This window comes from Oncorhynchus keta, chromosome 34, assembly GCF_023373465.1.
Source record: "Oncorhynchus keta strain PuntledgeMale-10-30-2019 chromosome 34, Oket_V2, whole genome shotgun sequence".
NCBI lineage: Eukaryota > Metazoa > Chordata > Actinopteri > Salmoniformes > Salmonidae > Oncorhynchus > Oncorhynchus keta.
The window spans coordinates 69363352-69382490 of record NC_068454.1 but is presented as its reverse complement, the minus strand read 5'-3'; the positions used below and the strand labels follow the sequence as shown (position 1 = coordinate 69382490).

The window sequence follows — 19139 nt, the reverse complement described above, 5'->3', positions numbered from 1 at the left end:
TGGGAATATGGTCTGAAACACCCACAATATGGTCCCCCGTATACTACGGGGGACCATATTGTGGGTGTTTCAGGGGAAGGGGGTATATCTGACCTCCATCATTTAGGACGTGACAATGGTTAATCAGATCTCCCCATTTCTGACCATTTTTTGGCGCAGTTTTGCAGGACTTCTCATACAGCTGCAACTGTATATACATTCGTATAAATCAATACTTTTCTTGAGTTGGGCTCTGAGATGGTGCGACTGTTGAGAATCTATGGTTGTTGTGTAGGAAAGGGGTTGAGTGTGTGTGTATCCCACAACTGTTGCGAGGGAGTAAAATATGTTAGGGACAATATTGGATGATTCACAATAATTGTTTGGTAATATAATAATTGCTTGCCATAATGTAATTTTGGTCATGGAGAGACTGGTGAGAGGTAAAAATGATTTGCCTAAATTGCCTACATTACTACAAATATGAATACCTAATTATATATAATACAAATGGAGGTGAGGGCGATGGAAATGCATTTGACGGTTGATCTGCTTCTGTTCTGTGGCTGGCACTGTGTGCTCTTTTTGAAGGATGGGTCCCAGTCTCTCCGGGGCTATGGGATCCGGTGGGTCGGGGGTGGTCTGCCGGGCATTGGGATGACAACACAACTCGGGATGAGGAGGTTTTTTAGCAGGGGGAATAGGGGGGACCAATTGGAGGTTTATTTAGTATCAATGCAAATATCATGGTACAGCTATATAGACACTCAATCATCATGTTACTTTTTAATGGTACATTTACAAACATATATTTTGATAAATAGAATTGAAACCTGTGGTGAAATAAGTTTAGCCAGTTATAATTGTAATGGCTTTGCAGATGATAAGAAAAGACGATCAGTATTTACCTGGCTAAAAGATAATGAAAATTATCTCTGTTGTTTACAGGAAACTCATTCAACAATTTTAGATGAAGTTCTGTGGAAAAAGGACTGGGGGGGCCAAATATATTTCTCCCATGGGCAAAGAAATTCAAAAGGGGTGATGATATTAATTAACAGTAATTTTGATCCAAATGTGCAAATTGTCCAAACAGATCATCAAGGTAGATGGATTATTTAAAATATGTTATTGGACAATAAACAGATACGGCTTATTTACCAATTTGCTCCAAATAATGATGATTCAAACTTCTTTGAAAACACATAAAAGAATGTATCAACTCTACAAGCAACACTAGACTCTATTATTATGGTGGGGGATTTGAATACGGTTTTAAATACCTCTATGGAACATAAAGGATATCACATCACAATCTATCACCCACAGGCACTTAAGGAAATCATGAATGTCATGGATATATTGAAATTAGTGGATATATGGAGGCTTAAATACCCTGACCTCGTGAGATATACATGGCGGAGGCTTAATGAAGCTAGTCGTCTTGATTACTTTCTTATGTCATACTCTCTGGCACCAAACGTTTTTAAAAAGTGTTGATAGGGGACAGAATGCGGTCGGATCATCACATAATTGGCATATATATTACTCTTACAGAATTTCCACGTGGGTGAGGATATTGGAAATTGTCTCAAAGCCTACTGGATTATAACTTGTTTATAACTAGGACAGAAGAATTTATAACTGACTTTTTCGGACATAACATAGGTACAGCATCCCATTATTCTATGGGCCACTTTTAAACGTGCCGTTAGAGGCCATGCACTACTCATCTATAAAACAAAAGCAATAAAGGTCAGAAAAGTCCATATTAACAAAGGAAATTGAAGGACTAACAATACAGTTAGATAGCAATAAAAACGGTACTAATAGAGGCACAGAATAAGTTTGAGGAAAAACAAACAGAAATGGAGGAACTTATTCAAGAAAGATCCAGTGTAATATATTATAAAAAATCAAGCGAACTGGATGGAATTTGGGGGAAAATGCACCAAATTCTTTTTCAATCTTCAACATAGAAATGCCACCAAACAAAATGTATTGAAACTTGTTACAAATGATGGAGTCACACATGATTCACTGAATGATATTTTGAAAGAGGAAGTAAAGTACTTTAAGAATATGTTTTTGTTTTTGTTTCAGTCTCCTCCATCTCCACTAACCGAAGCTAATTGTATGGATTTTTTCCCTATTAATAATGTAAAATTAACATCTGTGCAGAACGACTCATGCGAAGGCCAAATTACAGAGGAGGAACTTCTTGATGAAATTAAAGTCTTTAAGGCTGGGAAAACTCCAGGCCTGGATGGCATACCCGTGGAAGTATACAAAACTTGTTTTGATATGCTCAGAGGACCATTATTAGCATGTTTTAACCACTCCTATATAAATGGTAGATTATCAGACACACAACAAGAAGGTCTGATTTCATTATTACTGAAACAGGATCCAAGTGGTATGTATAAAGATCCAGTCCATTTAAAGAATTGGAGGCCTCTTACACTTCAGTGTTGTGATGCAAAAATTCTAGCTAAATTCTTGGCGCATAGAATTAAAAAGGTATTGTCAGATATTATTCATCCAAATCAGACAGGTTTTTTACATTGACGATACATTGGCGATAATATAAGACAAGTACTGGAAACAATAGAATTCTATTGTCACGCCCTGACCATAGAGAGGCTTTTTATTCTCTATTTTGGTTAGGAAGGGGTGTGACTAGGGTGGGTAATCGACGGAGCCGAGGAGTGAACATCGGCAGAGCCAGGGTGGTCGGGCCGAGGAGTGAACCAGAGCCAATCTGGGAGAAGATGGAGGAAAGTTAACGGAGAGAGTCAGTGAGTTTATGGAGAAATTGGAGGAGAGAGAAATGAGAGAGTTGTTGTGGTGGTTTCTGAGGCACGACATTCACCCTAAGAAGCGTGTTATAAGTCTGATGCCACCTGAGTCAGTTCTCCTTAATCGTCCTGAGGAGTGTGCTATCAGTCTGGTAAAATCGGTGCCGGCTCCACGCACCAGGTCTTCAGTACGCCTCCCCAGCCCTGTACGTTCTGTGCCAGCTCTCCGCACTTGCCGTGCGAAATGTGTCATCGTTCCGGGACAATTTGTGCCGGCTCTACGCACCAGGTCTCCAGTGCGACTCCACAGCCCAGTACGTCCTGTGCCAGCTTCCCGCACTCGCTGTGCAAAATGTGTCATCTTTCCGGTACAATTTGTGCCGGCTCTACGCACCAGGTCTCCAGTGCGCCTTCCCAGTCCGGTACGTCCTGTGCCTGCTCCTCGCACTCGCACTGAAGGGCGTGTCACCAGTCCGGTGCCACCTGTGCCGGCTCCACGCATCATGCTTCCGGTGACGGTGCCCAGTCCAGAGCTTCCGACGATGGTACCCAGTCCAGAGTTTCCGGAGACGGTTCACAGTCCAGAGCTTCCGGCGATGGTTCACAATCCGGAGCTTCCGGCAACGGTTCACAGTCCGGAACATCCTGCGACGGTCCACAGTCCGGAACCTCCTACGACGGTCCACAGTCCGGAACCTCCTACAACAGTCCACAGTCCGGAACCTCCTACAACAGTCCACAGTCCGGAACCTCCTACAACAGTCCACAGTCCGGAACGTCCTACGACGGTCCACAGTCCAGAACCTCCTGCGACGGTCCACAGTCCAGAACCTCCAGCTCCAGGGCAGGAGCCTTCCTCTGCGCCGATGCCCAGTCCAGGCACGGTGTCCAGTCCCGCTCTCCAATTCCGGAGCCTTCCTCTGCGCCGATGTCCAGTCCAGGCACGGCATCCAGTCCAGACCCGGAGCCTTCTGTGCCGGTGCCCAGTCCAGGCACAGCGTCCAGTCCTGCTCCATGGCAGGAGCCTTCCTTAAAGCCGATGTCCAGTCCAGGCACGGCGTCCAGTCCCGCTCCAAGGCCGGAGCCCTCCTCTGTGCCGGTGCCCAGTCCAGGCACAGCGTCCAGTCCTGCTCCATGGCAGGAGCCTTCCTTAAAGCCGATGTCCAGTCCAGGCACGGCGTCCAGTCCCGCTCCAAGGCCGGAGCCCTCCTCTGCGCCGGTGCCCAGTTCAGGCACGGCGGCCAACGATCGGAGTGGGTAATTCGCCCCGCACCGGAGCCGTCACCGACGCTAGATGCCCACTCCCTCCCCTATAGAGTCAGGTTTTGCAGCCGGAGTCCGCATCATTCTTTGGGGATGCTTTTCTGCAAGGACGACTGCACCGTATTGAGGGGAGGATGGATGGGGCCATGTATCGCAAGATCTTCGCCAACAACCTCCTTCCCTCAGTAAGAGCATTGAAGATGGGTCGTGGCTGGGTCTTCCAGCGTGACAACGACCCGAAACACACAGCCAGGGCAACTAAGGAGTGGCTCTGTAAGAAGCATCTCAAGGTCCTGGAGTGGCCTAGCTAGTCTCCAGACCTGAACCCAATAGAAAATCTTTGGAGGGAGCTGAAAGTCCGTATTGCCCAGCGACAGCCCCAAATCCTGAAGGATCTGGAGAAGGTCTGTATGGAGGAGTGGGCCAAAATCCCTGCTGCAGTATGTGGAAACCTGGTCAAGAACTACAGGAAACGTATGATCTCTGAAAATGCAAACAAAGGTTTCTGTACCAAATATTAAGTTCTGCTTTTCTGATGTATCAAATACTTATGTCATGCAATAAAATGCAAATTAATTACTTAAAAATCATACAATGTGATTTTCTGGATTTTTGTTTTAGATTCCGCCTCTCGCAGTTGAAGTGTACCTATGATAAAAAATTACAGACCTCTACATGCTTTGTAAGTTCGGAAACCTGCAAAATCGGCAGTGTATCAAATACTTGTTCTCCCCACTGTATATATATATATATATATATATATATATATATATATATATATATATATATATATATATATATATATATATATATATATATAATGGGTGTGTATGTATATCTGTATGTGTAACGGTTTTCTAGGTGTGAAGGAGAGTCGGACCAAAACGCAGCGTGTAGATTGCGATCCATGTTTAATGAGCAAAAACGTAACACGAATCTAAAATACAAACACTACAAAACAAAGAACGTAACGAAAACCGAAACAGTCTATACTAGTGAAAACTAACACAGACAGGAACAAGGACACTAAGGACAATCACCCACGACAAACTCAAAGAATATGGCTGCCTAAATATGGTTCCCAATCAGAGACAACGATAAACACCTGCCTCTGATTTAGAACCACTCCAGACAGCCATAGACTTTGATAGATAACCCACTAAGCTACAATCCCAATACCACCAACAAAACCCCAAGACAAACACACCACAATACAAAAACCCCATGCCACACCCTGGCCTGACACAATACATGAAGATAAATACAAAATACTTCGACCAGAGCGTGACAGATCCCCCCTTAAGGACTCCTGAACGCACCTCAAAACAATAGGGAGGGTCCGGGTGGGCGTCTGTTCATGGTGGCGGCTCCGGCGCGGGACGTGGACGCCACTCAGGCAATGAAGGAGTCCCCTCTCCTCGCGTCCCTGGATAGTTCATCCTCGCCGCCGACCATGGCCTAGTAGTCCTCACCCAGAAACCCACTGGACTGAAGAGCAGATCGGAACTGAGGCAACTCGGGACTGAGGGAAAGCTCGGGAGTGAGAGAAAGCTCGGGAGTGAGAGAAAGCTCGGGAGTGAGAGAAAGCTCGGGAGTGAGAGGAAGCTCAGGAGTGAGAGGAAGCTCAGGAGTGAGAGGAAGCTCAGGAGTGAGAGGAAGCCCAGGCAGGTAGATAGATCTACCAGATCCTGGCTGGCTGGCAGATCCTGGCTGACTGGCGGATCTGGCGGATCCTGGCTGACTGGCGGATCCTGGCCGACTGGCAGATCCTGGCCGACTGGCAGTTCTGGCAGATCTGGAAGAGTCTGGTTGACTGGCAGATCTGGAAGATTCTGGTTGACTAGCAGATCTGGAAGAGTCTGGTTGACTGGCAGATCTGGAAGAGTCTGGTTGACTGGCAGATCTGGAAGAGTCTGGCTGACTGGCGGATCCTGGCAGACTGAAAGATCTGGCTGCTCCATGCTGACTGGCGGCTCTGACTGCTCCATGTAGGCTGACAGCTCTGGCGGCTTCTTACAGACTAGCAGCTATGGCGGCTCCGTGCAGACTGGCAGCTCCTTGCAGACTGACAGCTCCTTACAGACTGACAGACTGACAGCTCCTTGCAGACTGGCTGCTCCTTGCAGACTGGCAGCTTCTTGTAGACTGGCAGCTCCTTGCAGACTGGCAGCTCTGGCTGCTTCATGCAGACTGACAGCTCTGGCTGCTCCATGCAGACTGACAGCTCTGACTGCTCCATGCAGGCTGACAGCTCTGGCTGCGCTGAACAGACAGGAGACTCTAGCAGCGCTGTAGAGGAAGAAGGCTCTAGCTGCGCTGAACAGGCGGGAGACTCCGGTAGCGCAGGAGAGGAGAAAGGCTCTGGCTGCACTGAACAGGCAGGAGGCTCCGGCAGCGCTGGAGAGGAGGAAGGCTCTGATAGCGCTAGACAGGCGGGAGACTCCGACAGCGCTGGAGAGGCGAGGCACACTGTAGGCCTGATGCGTGGTGCTGGCACTGGTGGAACTGAACCGAGGACTCGCACAGGAAGCCTGGTGCGGGGAGCTGCTACCGGAGGGCTGGTGTGTGGAGGTGGCACAGGATGGGCTAGACCGTGAAGGCGTACTGGAGATCTTGAGAGCAGTGCTGGCACAGGACGTGCATGGCTAGGGATGTGCACAGGAGGCCTGGTGCGTGAGGGTGGCACCAACTTCACCAGCCGACTAACACGCACCTCAGGACGATTATGGTGCGCTAACTCAGGTGCCATCAAATCCCCGACGCGTTCCGTCGGGCGAATTCCATGCTTAAAGCACCAACACAGCAACTCCCTCATTTCTCTCTCCTCCAATTTCCCCATTAACTCCTTCACAGTCTCTGCTTCGCTCACCTCCAACACCGGCTCTGGTTCTGGTCTCCTCCTTGGCTCCTCACGATAAACAGGGAGAGTTGGCTCAGGTCTGACTCCTGACTCTGCCACACTCTCCCTGAGCCCCCCCCCCAAGAAATCTTTGGGGCTGACTCTCAGGCTTCCATCCGCATTGCCGTGCTGCCTCCTCATACCAGCGCCTCTCCGCTTTCTTCGCCTCCAGTTCTTCCTTGGGGCGGCGATATTCTCCAGGCTGAGCCCAAGGTCCTTCACCGTCCAGTTCGTCCTCCTCTTTGGGCTGCTCCTGTTGCCTCTTCTCCTGCTGCACCTTTGGGCGGCTACACTCCCCTGGTTTAGCCCAGGGTCCTCTCCCGTCGAGGATTTCCTCCCATGTCCAGAAATCCTTATTGCGCATCTCCTCTTTGGGCTGCTCCTGCCTGTTGACACGCTGCTTGGTCCGTTTAGGGTGGGTGATTCTGTAACGGTTTTCTAGGTGTGAAGGAGAGTCGGACCAAAACGCAGCGTGTAGATTGCGATCCATGTTTAATGAACAAAAACGTAACACAAATCTAAAATACAAACACTACAAAACAAAGAACGTAACGAAAACCGAAACAGCCTATACTAGTGAAAACTAACACAGACAGGAACAAGGACACTAAGGACAATCACCCACGACAAACTCAAAGAATATGGCTGCCTAAATATGGTTCCCAATCAGAGACAACGATAAACACCTGCCTCTGATTGAGAACCACTCCAGACAGCCATAGACTTTGATAGATAACCCACTAAGCTACAATCCCAATACCACCAACAAAACCCCAAGACAAACACACCACAATACAAAAACCCCATGCCACACCCTGGCCTGACCCAATACATGAAGATAAATACAAAATACTTCGACCAGGGCGTGACAGTATGTATGTACAGTTGAAGTCAGACGTACACTTAGACATACACTTAGGTTGGAATCATTAAAACTCGTTTTTCAACCACTCCACAAATTTCTTGTTAACAAACTATACTTTTGGCAATCTACTTTGTGCATGACACGAATAATTTTTCCAGCAATTGTTTACAGACATATTATTTCACTTATAATTCACTGTATCACAATTCCAGTGGGAAGAAGTTTACATACACTGAGTTGACTTGTGGAAAATTCCAGAAAATGTCATGGCTTTAGAAGCTTCTGATAGTCTAATTGACATCATTTTAGTCAATTAGAGGTGTACCTGTGGATGTATTTCAAGGCCTACCTTCAAACTCAGTGTCTCTTTGCTTTATATCATGTGCAAATTAAAATAAATCAGACAAGACCTCAGAAAATAAATTGTAGACCTCCACAAGTCTGGTTCATCCTTGGGAGCAATTTCCAAATGCCTTACGGTACCACGTTCATCTGTACAAACAACAGTACGCAAGTATAAACACCATGGGACCACGCAGCCGTCATACCGCCCAGAAAGGAGACATGTTCTGTCTCCTAGAGATGAACATAATTTGGTGCGAAAAGTGCATATCAATCCCAGAACAACAGAAAGGACCTTGTGAAGATGCTGGAGGAAACAGCCCCAAAAGTATTTATATCCACAGTAAAACGAGTCCTATATCGACTTAACCTGAAAGGCCGCTCAGCAAGGAAGAAGCCACTGCTCCAAAACCGCCATTATAAGCCAGACTATAGACTACAGACTACAGACCACTGCAACTGCACATGGGGGACAAAGATCGTACTTTTTGGAGAAATATCCTCTGGTCTGATGAAACAAAAATAGAACTGTTTGGCCATAATTACCATCGTTATGTTTGCAGGAAAAAGGGGGAGGCTTGCAAGCTGAAGAACACCATCCCAACCCTGAAGCACGGGGGTGGCAACATCATGTTGTGGGAGTGCTTTGCTGCAGGAGGGACTGGTGCACTTCACAAAATAGATGGCATAATGAGGCAGGAAAATGCTGTGGATATATTTATGCAACATCTCAAGACATCAGTCAGGAAGTTAAAGCTTGCTCACAAATGGGTCTTCCAGATGGACAATGACCCCAAGCATACTTCCAAAGTTGTGGCAAAATGACTTAAGGACAACAACGTCAATGTATTGGAGTGGCCATCACAAAGCCTTGACCTCAACCCTATAGAACATTTGTGGGCAGAACTGAAAAAGCGTGTGCAAGCAAGGAGGCCTACAAACCTAACTCAGTTACACCAGCTCTGTCAGGAGCTGCCAAAATTGCCAAAATTCATGCAATTTATTGTGGGAAGCTTGTGGAAGGCTAACTGAAAAGTTTGACCCAAGTTAAGCAATTTAACGGCGATGCTACCAAATACTAATTGAGTGTATGTAAACTTCTAACCCACTGGGAAAGTGATGAATGAAATAAAAGCTGAAATAAATTATTCTCTCTACTTACTATTCTGACATTTCACATTCTTACAATAAAGTGGTGATCCTAACTGACCTAAGAACAGGGAATTTTTACTTGGATTAAATGTCAGGAATTGTGAAAAACTGAGTTTAAATGTATTTAGTAAGGTGTATGTAAACTTCCGACTTCAACTGTGTGTTGAATAAAGTATATGGGGGATTGGAAATGATGCAGACAATTACATTGATGGAAGCAACATTCTATCCGCAATATTAAAGTTGATCCACCTCTTTAAAAAAATTAAAATAAAACAAACTCTAAAACTGTTTTAAAGTCACCATTGTCCTCATGGTGAAACCCCTGAGAGGGTTTCTTCCTATCCGGCAACTGAGCTAGCAAGGATGCCTGTATCTTTGTAGTGACTTGATTAATAACATGCTCCAATGGATATTTAATGTCTCTTTCTTTTACCCATCTACCAATAGGTGCCTTTCTTTGTGAGGCATTATAAAACCTCTCTGGTCTTTGTGGAGGGACCTTACAAATAATTGTACGTGTGGGCTACAGAGATGATGGAGTCATTCAAATTGTATTGTTGACTGTTGTGACTAGGGGGCAGTATTTTCATTTTTGGAAAAATAACGTACCCAAAGTAAATGGCCTATTTCTCAGGACCAGATGCTAGAATATGCATATAATTGACAGCTTAGGATAGAAAACACTCTAAAGTTTCCAAAACTGTAAAAATATTGTCTGTGGGGATAACAGAACTGATATTGCAGGCGAAAGCCTGAGAAAAATCCAATCCGGAAGTGCCTTGTGTTTTGAAAGCTCTGCGTTCCAATGTGTCCCTATTGAGCAGTGAATCGTCTATCAACCAGATTACTTTTTCTACGTATTCCCCAAGGTGTCTACAGCATTGTGAGGTAGTTTTACGCATTTATGTTGAAGAATACCGTAAGCGGCTACATTGTGTAAGTGGTCACCTGATGGCTCTCAGAATGATTCTTGCGTAAAATACGGAGGTAGCCATTTTTCCAATCGGTCCTACTGAAAAACCAATTGTCCCGGTGGATATATTATCAAATAGATATTTGAAAAACACCCTGAGGATTGATTATAAACAACGTTGGCCATGTTTCTGTAAATATTATGGAGCTAATTTGGAATATTTTTAGGCGTTTTCGTGACTGCAATTCCCGGTCGATTTCTCAGCCAAACGTGAAGAACAAACATAGCTATTTCACCTACAAAAATAATATTTATGGAAAAAAGGAACATTGGCTATCTAACTGGGAGTCTCGTGAGTGAAAACATCCGAAGCTCATCAAAGGTAAAGAATTTAATTTGATTGCCTTTCTGATTTCCGTGACCAAGTTACCTCCTGCTAGCTGGACATAATGCTATGCTAGGCTATCGATAAACTTACACAAATGCTTGTCTTACTTTGGCTGCAAAACATATTTTGAAAATCTGAGATGACAGGGTGATTAACAAAAGGTTAAGCTGTGTCTCAATATATTTCACTTGTGATTTTCATGAATAGGAATATTTTCTACTAATATTTATGTCCGTTGCGTTATGCTAATTAGTGTCAGTCGATGATTACGCTCCCGGATCCAGGATGGGGAGTATCAAGAACACTGCTATTGCACACAGAGTGAAACCATACAAGTTATTATGTGACTTGTTATTCACATATTTACTCCTGAACTTATTTTGATTTGCCATAACAAAGGGGTAGAATACTTATTGACTTTTAAGACATACATTTTCAGCTTTTCCATTTTTATTCATTTGTAAACATTTCTAAAAATGTAATTCCACTTTGACATTATGGAGTGTTGTATGTAAGCCAGTGACAGAAAATCTAAATTTAATACATTTTAAATTCAGGCTGTAACGCAACAAAATGTGGAAAAGGGGTGTGAATACTTTCTGAAGGCACTGTACAAGGTGTATAATGACACCAATATATTGTCTGTATCATGTGCGGTCACAGATCATAGGGTCTTACCAGCAACAATATCTCACATTTTCCTTTCGGGAATCCGACGTAATTATGGATGAAGGTCTATTTTTTACACATTAATTCTGCGTGTTTACAGAGTTCATCCTGTGTAGTTACAGGGTTAAAATAGAAACAACTCTAAGGTTAATAGTTTAGGCATTCATTTCGAGTGGTTAAGATTAGGGCTATGGTTTGGGGAAGGCTTAAAACGAAATAAAAGAAAACAATGCGCTTGGTGTTTCCGTCAACTATCATCAACTCTTCTCACGGCTTGCTGGAGCATTGTGAACTACGGTGACGCAGTGGTCTAAGCAGCGCACTCCGTCTGTTATTGCCCAGTGCTGGGCAATCATTTTTCTTTTTTTTGTGAGTGCTGAGGAAGGCATATATCGACGTTCTCACAACCTTTTCAAATGCTTTATATCAAAGTTTATTTGTAGTGATCAGGCTGCTGACAAGAGGAATGTATAGGGCTAAAATTGACCTAAAATGGCCACTTTCATCATGATTCTCCCCAAAATGGCTTGTGATACAAATATAAAAAGCATATTCACCATCATTCCTCCCAATTAAGTTTCTATGTGAGAAATGCCAGAACAATCTGTGTTACCCAAAATACTGTATTTTCAGGCCTTTCTAGTGTCCATAAACACCTGATTTTGAAACTAAAGTCAAACAGGCAAATAACCATGCAGTAAGTACTTATGTGAAATGAAAGGAAATCAAGAGTACAGAGTAGCTATTAATCCATAGATGTCACAGAAGTAACTGCTGCATTGTAATTTTCTGTATTTCCGCCCCTGAAAGAGAGATCTCTTCACTAGCAATGCAGTGAGGGGGAACTTGTGCGCCTTGCCATGAAGTTAGTGCAGTCCTTTTGTGGTCTACTACCGTTAATCTGTGTCTATGAACAAGTGTGACAATAAGCTCTCTGTCTGAACTGCAATCCTCTTAGGCAAGGCTTTGTGGGTAAACTCGCCTCATGCAAATTCTAAACCCCATTTAGCTTTGAGGGACTAGTCAGCTGCATTGAGATTAATGGTCGAGTGACTACTTGATTTAATAGGGTTATTTCACTGCTTCCGGGGGAAAATAAACAACAAAGTTAATGCAAGACATTCGTCACTGACGTCCTCAATCTATCCTCTGCTCTACGAGGGAAGGGAAGAAAACGTTTTCTTTTTGCTTTCAGAATGTTTCACTCTGACTGTCACTTTTCCTTTTGTTAACTTCAGATGTTTGGGAGACTTTGCAGTTTTTTATTATTGAGAAAATGGCTGTATTTTGTTAAATGATAGGAGTCAATTTAAATAAAAATTCCAATTCAGATTGTTTTGATATTGTGGATTCAGGCCTTGTTGCTCAACCTATTTCTGCTTCTGATATCTTCCCTAAAGTAAGAGGGAAATAGCTAAATAAAATGGAAGAAAGAAAACAATGTGCAAAGAATTAGAAAGTATATTTTGTGTGTAGAAATGATTGCAGTAAATTAGATTGTATGGATTTTTAAAAAAAAACTTGATTAGCGATAAATGCTGAGGAGAGAAAGTGCTGTGCAATTTTCCATTACGGGGTGAAGAATGAAAATCCTTGTTTATCTTTTTCCATGCGGTCAGCTTACTCCAAACTTTGCTGCAGGGGATTACTGTTGCTCTGTGGGTGAGGGACTGTCACTGTCGTTTCTCTTTCCATGAGAAAACACATCACTATGTGATACAGGTGATCTGAGACTAGCAGTAACACATTTCACAAATTAGTACCTATGGTGAAAATGATTAACACAGCTTTCAAATACATGTTTTAATTACTCTCCATTTACTGTAAATCTTATCATTTCAGAATGATACACCCCAAACACATAGACACATCAAAACACACACACACACACACACACATATATCCCCAGCTGCTCAAACCAAGCCTGCTCAGCATAGCCAGCATTCTCCAGGAAGAAGAGCTGAGATTACCTAAAGCTGATTGGCCAGCGCCTTAATGTGTGAGACCTTCCAACGAACAGCTTAGGCTGTCATTACACCAGCCTGATCAACACAGAGCTCCTCACACAGACAGATGCCATTTTGGAGAGAGTCAATCAAGGGATAGAGGAAAGGATGGATGGTGGGTAGCAGCTTAGGTATGGAGGGACCTCACATGGAGGGTTAAAGAGGCAGCATAAATCCATCCACTATGTCATTGTGCTCACCAGTGTATTTGAGTAGACAGACTGTAGGTCTGATATTCAGTACAATGGGTGAGCTAGGTTCATATTGGATATACTGTTGTACACAATGGTGTAGCCATCAAATTTGTTAAGATAGAGAGACTGAGTAATACTCACTTGAGAACTCACCACTCACTTGAATGTGAGTGGTCAAACTAGGCTGTCATGCGAAATATCTGCTTCTCCTCTTCCCTCTTTCCCCCCACAATCACACACACACCACCCGGTCAACCTGTTGGCTCTGAGTCTACGCCATTCATCCAGCCTGTGACTGACAATCGATAGCTGTGATAGCTGTGCCATGGAGACAGTTTGGGTTGTAATTGATACGGCCTATCAGCTCCATGCATCTGGACACTGGCTCTGCTGGAAATGGGCCGTGACGGACAGAACAGGGGCCTTCAAAACACAACCCCTCCCCAGCTGCTCACATTGATCCCATCCACCCTGGATCTCAGTTTGACTTCTAAATCTTCCTTCACTCTGGCTGGGTGATAGTAAACATCTCCACCAACTCACTCAGTACAAAGGAGATTTGACATGTCTTTTGCAGTGCAGGCAAGTGAAGGGAAGCTGGATCATTGTAATGGGTGGAATGGATTAAGGTATCAAACGTGATTTAATGTGACAACAGCCTCCACTGGTCTGTTGTCTGACTTGTCTATGTTATCTACAGTACAGTACAGTAACTTGACACTTTCAACAATATATTTTTTAATTCAGTTCATCTCCTGTCTTTTTCTCATTAGACTGTCTGTCTGGAGTTGTTATATTGTTTGATTGCAGGAAATGGATCTACTGAGGCACATTACCAGATGTCTAAACTGCTGCATTGCTTTTTCCCTCAGCTTGTCACTTGAGCATTCATCTTGGGGACTGTCTGTGTTTATTGGCTTTCATTCCCTCCCTCCTAACCTTCCTCATTTCCTCCCTCCTTTCCTCCCTCCTTTCCTCCCTCCTTTCCACCCACGTCTTTCAATGACATGGAAAGTTATGTTATGTGGAGTTATGTTCAAACAGCTTTCTAGCGCCCCCTTGCTTTACCCAAGATACACTGCAGAAGATTCATCTGTGTGTGTGTGTGTGTGTGTGTGTGTGTGTGTGTGTGTGTGTGTGTGTGTGTGTGTGTGTGTGTGTGTGTGTGTGTGTGTGTGTGCGTGCGCGTGCGTGCGTGCGTAGATGCATGTGTGTGTCTCCCAGACTCTTCCGGAAGGAGAAGGGGGTCTCCGTTGTGGTGGCACAGAGACAGAGCTTTGAAGTGGGTGATACTGGCAGAGCTCTCTCTCCCTCTGTGTGTGTGTGCCAGGGAGACGGGGTAGCCTCATGCCCTCTGATCTCTTCAAAGCACCATATCTCCCTACCGTTACTCTCTACCTCGCTCTCTCTCTCTCCTTTTCTCTTCCTTCCGTTTTCTCTCTTGATAGATCAATCTCTCTCTGTTTCTCTTTCTCTCGTTCACTTTCTCTTTTGCCCACTCTCATTCTCAATTACGCTCTCTCTTTGTCTTTTCTTGTTCTCTACTCTGTCCCATTCATTTTATCCACCATACTCCCCATTTTTATCCACAATTCTCCCCATTTTTATTTCCCTATTTCTCCCCAAAAACGTTTTGTTCTCTCATTCCATCAGTTCATCTGTGCCTCTCTCTCTTATCTTCCCCCTCCTTCCTGGCATCATTCCAACCTGTCTGGATCAGGACATCGTTCAGATGGGTATACAATCACCAATCTGACGGAAGCCTGGGGTCTTTTCATAGACAGAGGTCTGCAGCGTAGTCATCTTCATCCCCCTGTCAAACTTCATACTCTTTCCTCCTCTCCACCCTCCACCTCTCTAAGATCAGAATGAATGGTCGGTTGGTTGAAAATCCAGCACTTGCAGAAAGAGGAAATGAAGAATATTTGTATAATTATTTAACTACATGCACCATACATGTGAGCAGTAGAAGTAGCAGTTGAAGTATTGTTGTCCGTTAGTTTACTCCAATCAGGGTATGGATGGTAGGGCAGGGTGCAAATAGATTGTGGGTTCTATCAAGTTAATGGTTTCTTCATTTCATTTCATCATTTCTTTTATTTTATTTTTTTGTATCCATTATATTCCTGTATACTCCCCCCACCACACCATATTGACATCATATTAGCTATCATCATAGTCAACATAGCTAGAACTAACTCGCTAGTAAATCCGCTACAATCATGCAGTACAGTGTACAGAAAGCAGTTGAGCAATTACACTGGCGGGCCCTGCTGGCAATAAATTAATAAAATCTAAAGCGTATCTTGACTTAGAAGAGTTCCAGTGTTGGATAGCCATAGCCAACAAGCTAACATGGCATCCCTCTCTGTTTGAGCCGTGTGTTTGAGTATGCTAAACTAGCTAGCTGCATTCTCTAGCTAAGTAAGTGAAAGTGAACATTTTTAAGAAATGTATTTGTTCAAAGCTGTTAAAATACTCACCACATGTTATGCACTGCAGTACCAGCTAGCTGTAGCTTGTGCTTTCAGTACTAGATTCATTCTCTGATCCTTTGATTGGGTGGACATGATCATGTCAGTTGATGCTGCAAAAGCTCTGAAGTTGTCATAATTACAGTGTAAGGCTATGGAAGGGGGTTAGAACCATAAGCCACCTAGGTTTTATATTGTCAATGTACCCAGAGGAGAACGGAAACTATCTGTCCTTCTGCTACACCGTGGTGCTACCCAAGAGAGTGCTGTTGAGGCTACTGTAGACCTTCATTGCAAAACAGTGTTTTTTCATCAATAATTTGGTGACGTGAATATACTGTGTTTAGTAAAGTTTTATTTGAATTTTTATTTTTATTTTTTATGTTTCACATAAAAAATAAAAAATGAAATTCATTGAGTAGGAAGGTCCTCCCCTTCCTCCTCTGAGGAGCTTCCACTGGTCCTGAACCTCCATATTTGTAACATTTCTACTGATATTGCCCTAAAAACAAGTGCTTTACCAAAGATCATAATGATATACAAGCAGGTCTGAGTTTTTCATTTTCAATTTCCTTGTTTTGTGTGTCGCAGGAACTTGGAATATTGTAAAGCTGCTGGTTGCACTTGCTTGCCTTTCTTACAACTAGGATCTATCTTGATAAAAAAATATATAATGTCTAAATTAGACAGATCTACATGATTGAAAGTTGAATGATAAATAAAACACCACAGTGGTGCGTATTTTTTTTCCAACTTCAGTTGTGTGGGTCTTTTCTCTTCTAGACTCTTACCCAAACAGGCATGCCTGGCCACGGGCAGTCTCAGCCAATGGCCATCAGTCTCTCAAAAAGGATTGCAGGAACTCTACCCCCATTTCATAGACTGTGGCCTCTCGCAATCCCTCTCTCTCTCTCTCTCTCTCTCTCTCTCTCTCTCTCTCTCTCTCTCTCTCTCTCTCTCTCTCTCTCTCTTGTCTTTCTCTCACCCTTTCTTTCTCCCTCCCTCTTTCCCTCTCTCTTTCCCTTTCTCTTTGAAATAAGGTGGGGTGAGTTTTAATCAGAGATTGGCTGGTCAGGTTTTGAGTAGTAGTAGATAGAGAAGAGAAAGAAAGAGTGAGGAGAGAGATCTGCTTTGGTGATTCGCCCCCTCTGACATGACCGCCAGACCCCTCCAATGGACGTATTTGGAAAGGTAGTTATGGACTGACTGGAGAGGAGAGAAGAAATAGAGAAAGACAGACTGAGTGACAGACAGCTTGGAAGAATGGACTCCATAGTGTCAGGTGTGAGGCAGAGGTAGTTGGAGGAAGAAGCCATTCTTTGCCCTGTGGGTGTTGTTTGCCCTGTGGGTTCAATACAAAGCCGATCTCAGCAATAGGTCTATGTGACTCACCCCAGATGTCTATTAATTTACGCCTTCAATTATGACATGGAACGATAACGATTGAATAGTTCAAAATAACATAAACAATTAATCTACAGCACAATACATGGTATTTTCTCAGCACAACATACAGTATAACCCTGAAATCATTTTAGAAGTTGTATAGTTAGACGCATAACATAAACATCTAAAGTACAACGCTGTATATTTTATTTTCATATTGTGTGCTGCATAACCCTTAGATCATCTTAGCTACATGCTGTAATTAACAGATGAGTTGGCCAACCCCTGAGTATAATTTGAGATAAAAGTGATGCACTGTGGCCTTTTGTGGTTCTACTTCATGCCCATCACAGGGGGCTGCTAATTAATGAACCATTTGGATCTCCAGCAAGTTGAACTCTGGCCCAGACGTAATTAGAACTCATACACTGACCACCAATCATAAAATACTACCCACGACCTTGTGTCACTTCCATAATAAAAAGTACAAATTAGTTCCTTACCAATTAATAATTCATAAAATAAAAGTGAAAATAATATAAGCCTAAGGCAGTTAGTAGTGGATGTAAAGGTAAAGGTATATGTACATGAATATTACACCTGTGGTATTGGCTTAGACTTGCCTATATAGCGCTGGTTAATGATTGATGCATGTTGTCTGGTGTGCTTGTGTTTCCCAGGTAGCTGCAGTCATAGTGCTGTGACCTCTCTGCTTCTGCCCAACCTGACCACCTGACCGCTGACCTGTACCAGCAGTCTCAAACAGGAGGGGCTGCCACACACCAACACCTCTACTTTGTCATGGCTGTCTCTCCTTGGTTATGTAGTTAGATATTTGGTGTGTGCAGGTATATGAGTGTGTGTGTGTGTGTGTGTGTGTGTGTGTGTGTGTGTGTGTGTGTGTGTGTGTGTGTGTGTGTGTGTGTGTGTGTGTGTGTGTGTGTGTGTGTGTGTGTGTGTGTGTGTGTGTGTGTGTGGCAGGGGGGGGGAGTGGGGGGGATAGTTGGTACTTATATTATCATCTTCAAATGAATGGCATACTAGTCTACTGTGGTTCATTTATACTGTACCTAACTGTGGTAGCTGTGGCAGCCAACCAGCCAATCATGGAAGAGAGGTATTGATGTATCCACTTACTTTACCCTGTTTTCCTCTGTGTTTGTTCACTTTTACTGTTTTACTGTTTACTGTTTTTAAGCACTGGATCATATTTACCTGATGCTACTGTATCTACGAAGTATGATATTAAAATGTTGTGTAGTACTTATGATTATATGAATACATAAATGATCATTAGACAAAAATGAATCAAATGGTGTGATAAAAACAGTACTTTAAAATATGATTTACAGCTTTTTTCAGTCTTATTTTACTATCATTTTACTCTTGCTATCCTCTCCCTCTCTCTCTCTCTCTCTCTCTCTCTCTCTCTCTCTCTCTCTCTCTCTCTCTCTCTCTCTCTCTCTCTCTCTCTCTCTCTCTCTCTCTCTCTCTCTCTCTCACTCATGCAAACACAGACACACTTGCACACAAACATATCTATCTGCCATGATCTGAGTGTAAAGAGTGGAACATGTGACATAAATTACAGGTTTGTTGATCGCCTGAAGCACTCACCCTCTGGCCAATCAATAGGCAGTAGAGTCAACCACTTTCCCTCCATTCCCTCCAAATGTTTCATTCAGTTACATATTTTCCAGGAAGGCTTATTTAGAGATAGTAATAGACTTAATTAATCTCTCAGAGGGGTGATTATCATCTCTCTGACTTCTCCCATGGGCTGTATGTGTGTGTTATCACTGAGTTCT

At 43.5% G+C, this 19139-nt stretch overlaps 1 protein-coding gene across 1 annotated transcript in view; it reads left to right on the top strand.

Annotated features, from left to right (window-relative positions):
- LOC118371074 (t-SNARE domain-containing protein 1) overlaps nt 1–18308 on the top strand; it is a 138155-nt gene extending 119847 nt beyond the window's left edge. Inside the window, exon 12 of the mRNA XM_052494581.1 lies at nt 18012–18308. The gene's annotated coding sequence lies outside the window, so the exon portion shown is untranslated. The remainder of the gene's footprint in view (nt 1–18011) is intronic.
- The last annotated feature ends 831 nt before the right edge of the window (nt 18309–19139 follow it).